Source organism: Lolium rigidum, chromosome 4, assembly GCF_022539505.1.
Source record: "Lolium rigidum isolate FL_2022 chromosome 4, APGP_CSIRO_Lrig_0.1, whole genome shotgun sequence".
Lineage (NCBI taxonomy): Eukaryota > Viridiplantae > Streptophyta > Magnoliopsida > Poales > Poaceae > Lolium > Lolium rigidum.
The window spans coordinates 20,068,620-20,075,628 of NC_061511.1; positions in this window are offsets into that span (position 1 = coordinate 20,068,620).

A 7,009-nucleotide genomic window follows, 5' to 3' on the forward strand; every position below is an offset into this window, starting at 1 on the left:
ATCGAGCGCCATTGTTGAACCTTCTGGTTCGGTCGATTAGTAGTAAGTAGTAAACGGGCCGGCGGGCTGTACTTAAACCGAGCTAAGGCCCACAGCCTAGCTCCGCGCTCACGCAGCGGCAATATCAACATTTCGCATACCCATTGGCCGCTCGAACACTCCAATTCCCCATCTGCAGCAACGGCGATGGCGCCGGCGACTCCACCACCCCCATCCCCCGATCTCTAGCTACCCACCGATTTTGAGTCCGATCTGACATGCGCCAACTCCCTCTTCCACCATGGAGATCCCTGCCCAGCGACCCAAGCTCTCAGATGGCGGCGACAGCGGTAGCGAGGACCGCCTCAGCGACCTTCCCGAAGACCTTCGTCTCCGCATCCTTGCCGACACCCGCGACGTCGCCGTCGCCGCGCGGACCAGCGTCCTCTCCAGCCGCTGGCGCCGCCTCTGGAGGCTGCTCCCGGGCCTCATCTTCCCTTTCCCCAGTGACCCCCACCGCGTACACCTCGCCCTCCAATCCCATGAAGCTCCGGCCCTCTGCCTCCTCGAAGCCGGCGTTCTGGACGGCACCCCCGATTCCGTGGCGCCCTGGCTCCTCAACGTCGCGCCCCGCCTCTTCGGCCGTCTATCCCTCACCAGCAGGGCGGCACAGGACGGATCGGAGGAGGACATGGCCGACGAGAGAGGAGCCTTTGAGCTTCCCTGCTGCCAGAACGCCGTCTCGATCCGCCTCGAACTAGGGCCTCTTGGGGTCTCCATGCCACCATTGGGCGTATTCGCAAGGCTCAACGAGCTCTCCCTGGTTTGTGTTCAGCTACATGGTCCGTGCATGCTCGGTGACCTTGTCTCCTCGCCACGCTGCCCGGTCTTACGGAAACTCATCATCAAACAGGCCTCGGGTCTAGGCAACCTTGCAATCCACTCTGATTCTCTCCTAGGAATCTGCCTAAAGGATGTGCATCTGCACCCAGCCGATGCCCTTGGTCTGGGCCACGTCACCATTGAGTCCAAGTCTCTCTTGCAAATAGAGCTAACGTGTGTGCATTCCTTGCAGCAGCTCACTGTTACGGCTCCAGCACTCGAACGTATTTATGTGGACTCTTGCTTTGCAAACTACCGTGCTACAGCTTCGAGGCATAATCAACCGGTTGCAAACATCTACGCTCCTCGGCTCAAGTCTCTCTATTGGCATGATGCCTATGACCCAAGCTCCACGCAGTTTGGCAACATAGAAAATCTCGAGACGCTGGGTGCATACCTTTTTCGTGTATATGGAAGAGATAACTATGCTCCAAATAACTACGTTCTGAGGCTTCTAAGGCGCTTTCAGCTCATCCTCAGTCTCAGATTCTTGCTTCTCTATCAACCGGTGAGTTCATTTTTTATGTCAGTTATGCCATCATTGTAAACTTGGAGTCCAAATTAAGGAATTAGCCATATGCATACACCAAAATTCTCACTTGCTTAAGCATGTGAAACATGCCTTAGCACACCCAGTCATTTGTCCTTTATAGTAGCCTTTTATCTTATGAGATGGCGTTACATTTTTCTACCTTTCAGTAGTTAACATTGATGTTGCAAACCACTACATTGCGGTGGTATAATTGTTATTCAAAGGAGCACATGAGCTCAGACTTACCAGGATAAAAGAACCTTTTATTGTACTGTTTTGACTTTGTAAACGAGATTCTCCTGTTCTTTCTATTTGTTATTAAGTATCCTTTTCGGCGACTTCCCACGTATCTACACCAAGGCATCACTAACCATCAGAATGGTTCACTTTTGTGTCTCCACACGAATCTACACCAGGACATTACCGACCAGCAGTTCTTGATGGAAGACATTGCAAGGCTCCCGAATATTGCACGCATGTCCCTGGGTATATGCCCTCAAGGACACTCCTTTGGAGCGAGTGTGTTTCATCTTCTCAGGATGTCTACTGGTTTGAAAGCACTGTGGCTTGCACTTGTCGGTTCAACTAGCCACCCAGAGGTAATACTACCCTTACTCTGTTTGTCTATCTCATACCTTTCTATCTCATACCTTGTATGCATTCATATTTCTTTGCATACCGAGGTTTGAGCCGCTAGTAGCCCTATTCTAGGTGTTGGCTTGATACTCGATGCTTTGTTCTGGCAACTAATTAATGTCTTATGTTTCTAGCAATGACAATGCATGTTACTCTAGGTGTTGGTAACTTGGTAACATGTTTCAATTTTGGTTAGTCTGTTGGGAATGAGCAAAATTATCGGGCAACGCATGATTCATGATTTTGTTTCCAACAATGAAACGGAATAACTCCTTCGTTTTGTCTTCTCTCTTAAAGATCGGTCTCAGGCGACCCATCTCTCTCTAGAGGGTGGCGCTTTGCTTTGGTTGTCAGGTTGGTTGTAGTGGGGAGGCAGGGAAGGAGATGGTGGTGTTGCACCAGCAGCCATCACGGAGGGAGGTGGGGGTGGCGGTGAAAGATTGGTGAAGAAAAATGGCTGCCAGAGCGGAGCTGCAGAAGTGTTTGAGCTAGAGGAGACGAGGAATCATTCCAACAGGATCTGCTGCATTGGCAGCTCCCATTAGAAACATATGTCATTTATGTGAATTTGACCGAGTCATTGCATGGCTGGCTCAATATTGATAAAACAGGATTTAGGAGATAATAGTATTATTAATATACTATTGCTAGTCGCTAACCTGTGCATCGCACATTGTTGTTACACAGTAGTATTAACAATATAGAGTTTTTAAAATAGTGATGCAACTCTATCAAAAGAAGTCATTGAACAATAGTCTACACACTATAAAGAAATTATAAACAATTGTGATTCACCTTTACAAAAGAATCCATCAAAGTAGAAAAACAATGGTGTAAATTTCTTGAACATCAAGTGAGGACCTAGTTAACAATATGTACAAAATTGGAGTTTTGACACTGAAAATAGACATCTTAGGAAATGGCATGGCCTCTGAAGAAATGTCACGACACAACATTTTTTTTTAACGATGTGATTTTTTATGATGTTTTCAGACTGAAATTAGACACCTTAGTAAATGGCATGGCCTCTGAGGAAATGTCACGAACACAACATACTTAATTCAAACTGGAGAATTGTTATCAGGAAAAAAATGTAACTGAATGGCTAAAGACCTGTGTCCATTTGTAGGTTGAGCTAATTGAAGTTATCAAGGCAGTGAAACTACAAAAGCTTTGACATATCATTTGTCAACTTACATCCACAAACGACCACCACCTAAGCATCCTTACTTAACAAAATAGTACGATATCCTATTCTTGAAAAAACTAGATGATACCCTGTGAGTTGGTGCGGTAATTTGATGCGAAATTACATAAAACACTTCGAAGAAACTACTTAGTTGAAAATTGTTAGTCAATGAAAATGCAGTCTATGTCAGGTATAATTATACCTATAGCAGATTGCTATGTGGATTGGAAAAAGTGTGTTGAGTATATCAAAATCATATATAGTAATTTTTTTTTACTTTTTTCAACCTCCTTTTCTAAAAAAGCATATCTCCATCGCAGCTTGTTTATCATGTCTTGATAAATTACTGTTGGGAGATGTAGCAGACATGCAAGGCAGTATGAGAAAACAAAGTTTACCTACATTGACATTATTACAGGCAGTATGAGAAAACAAAGTTTACCAACATTGAAATTGTTGCATGTGAGCAGTAAGCTGCTCATTTATATAATTGGTGTGAAGAGTTGCAGTCAACTTATATATAATAAAATCAGAATTGTTGCGATAAGGCAGCAAATAAGCTATTGTCAGTAAAATACGATTAATATTATGTTCAAGGAAAATAGGCGGGGCTTAGTTAAATACCTAAAGGACAGAAGAAGAAGCATCACTAATCAACAAAATGTTGGGCATCAAAGTGAATCATTATGTATTAGCATGGATGATTTGCATGATAGAAAGATAGAAAAACTGATTACTTGATTGCACACGCAAAGAAGAAAGAGCAAGAGAGGAGAAATACGTATTTGAAGGCACTGCTCTAGTGTGGCAATGAAACTGGAGTGCTTGAACATGGACAGTGTAGGGGAAGAGCATACTCCTAAGTTTTTTGGATCTTTGCAAGGTGCTCTTGCCGCTGATAATTAGGGTGTAGCAGGGCCAACGATTACTGACCATCAGAGATCGTGGTGAATTGGACCAGATCAAGCATGAGAAGGAAGTGATGATGACCACGGCAGAAGAAAACCCTATCAGAGGCTTCAAGCAAGGGTGTGGACGCAACGATAGGAATGAAGCAACTCGACTGCTTAAAGGAGATATGATCTTGCAACTTCATTGCTAACTCTTAATGGAGAAGATGAAAGTGGTGAATAAAAAACATCGATGGCATCAATTCATCTCTTGGGCTAGTCGAACCGGAGGGAATAAACTATAGGAGATGAAGATGGAAGGAATTGTCGCCTAGAGCTTGTGCCGAGACAACTTTGTATTGATAGACTGGGCACCGGATAAGGACAACAGTACAACACAATGGAGGGATAGAGATGATATTTGTACGGTTGTGATTAACTGATGATGTGGCTAGGTTGCATGTTAAGATACACAACTTAAATCGCCTCCTAGTGGGATTCTGCTTTATAAGAGATATAGATAGTAAGATATCCAACACAATTATTCTCACTTTCCGTACAGTTTTAGTTACATGAAAACATCAAATCAAACCTCTTTCTCAAAACATATCCATCCATATTAGCCGCCGTTTACTGAGTCGAGTTGCAACTATGTTGCACCTTTTATCTTCATTACAGAACTCAATATGTTATTAGATGGGATCTCGATCTCCAAAGAACCAAATGAAGTTATTATGAAAAAACAAAAGAAGTTCTTAATCTTTATTGATTCTGAGCCTCCAGAGTTTTTTCTTGTATTCTGTATCTTCCATGTAATAGTGTTCAACGCTGCATTTTGGATGTTGCTTATACAAAATAATGCAACTTTTAGAACGTAGCAAGAGCACACTCAATGTAAGAAAAATTCATCACATCACCCTCAAAAAGAGATAAATAGTTTTCTATTTTTCATCATGGAAGAGATAGACATCAGCATACTCTTATTTTTTTCTATCCGACTGTCCTCACATAGATTTAAAATGAGGCTCATATAGAGAAAAAACAATGAAATTGGAATATAATGCTAAAAGTTAGTACAAACCTGTGCAAGTGAAGTGAACCACATACCAAAGTCAGCGAATTTCAGTTAAAGTATTCTAGATATGCAAGCATAGTAAGAAATTAATGGAAAATCAGTTCAGAAACATAGATAAGAGCGTTATTCATTTGTCAGATAAACCATGGATTTTCATTTATTTACTCTATGTAATGATCTAAATTGTGGAAACGGAATATAAATTCAGAGGCTAGAAACGTATGAAATGGTGAATCTGTTCGTTACCTTGAGAAGTCAAGACTAGTCGAACCTTCAATAACGGAAGCAATTAATGTAACCATACTGGACATAGTGGTAGCTAAATTCATTTCGGGTCAATATAAGATTATAAATCCTATTTGTGATCTACATAGAAATATTAGTTCATCGTGTAAGTTTCTTGGAGAATTTATTTTGGGAGCTTTTGCAGAGTATAGTTTGAAGAAATACATTCAGTGCCATGCATATATTCTATTCCTGCCACATACAATGTAAGCATAAATCTGGTGAAAGTAGATTGAGCCGGCGACAGTATTTGAACCATTATCAATGAAAACTACTCAGCGCTATAAATTCTGGAACCACTAAAAGGTTACTCTGGCATCCTAGGTGCAAATTAATGCTTTGTCATATTTTCTATAAGTGGCAGCTATGAAATCTAAATCCTATGCTGCCAACCCAAGTTCGTATTTATCGTCTGCGGATGGATCTGTGATTCTCCGCCTATAGACAGAGATGCATGAGAGGGGCATCGCATGGAAGGAAATTAAAGGGGGACTGGATTGTGGATTTGGGTCGTTTTCTTTTATATTGGTTGCAGCGCAGCTGAATCTTTGAAGTCGAGGATGGCAAGAACAGGGAAGTTGCAAAGGCGAAGTAAGATGAAGAGTGACGCTACGGCTCGTTCGGCTAAACACCTTTTTTTTGTTTCTTTTAGAATGCTAAACGCCATTGAGGCAGAAAGGTTATGATGCTGCGAGGGACATGATTATTTGGCATCCCGAAGCTTTTTTTTTTTGTTAAGAGGGTTGCTCGCGGGACATGTGGCAAGGACTCCGTGAGGCACTTCAGCTAATGGCTGGCATTAACTAACTGCAGATTGGATGGGCAATTAGCTTAGTTTTCTAGTAGGATTAATGGGGACTCAAATGGTGCCTTCAATTAGTAAACGTAAGATAAGATAAGATTCTTTAGGAATTTGTTTTTAAAGATTGCATCAACAAGACAATAACAATGGCATAAGGCTAATTTAAGATCTTATTGATGCACAAATACTGTCTGCATAAGTATTAAAATGTTTGTTGTTTGCATAGAACAATCATATTCTCTGCAATAGCTGTTTTACATGTGTTATTATTTTGTGAATTTGTTAAGAGCATGGTATATATCCTGCCAGCCTTAGAATTTCTATTTCCATCATTCTTATTTCATGGCATTAAATCCCATTGGCTGATCTTACAGCGTCTGTTGGAGTATTAATCTAATATATATGCACCTTGTTTCAGGTACAACCTGTGTGCCCATCAGGTTGTAGTTGTGATCATCCATCAAATTGGAAAACTGAGGAACTTGCGCTGAATCTCCTCGAAGAAGTAGAAATCCATGATATTAGAGGAACTGAACATGAAGCTGCTCTTATCAAACGGTTATTCGATTGGGCAACAGTGCTAAAAAAGATGACAGTAACTTTTCACCGCTCAGTCAATGAAAGGGAGGCCAAAGAGTTCTTCCAGATGCTTCAAAGCTTTTCTAGGCCAGAAATATGTATGAAGGGGCCCTGCTTTGCCTATTGTAGCCTCAGCAACGTTAGCTAAGAACCAATCGTT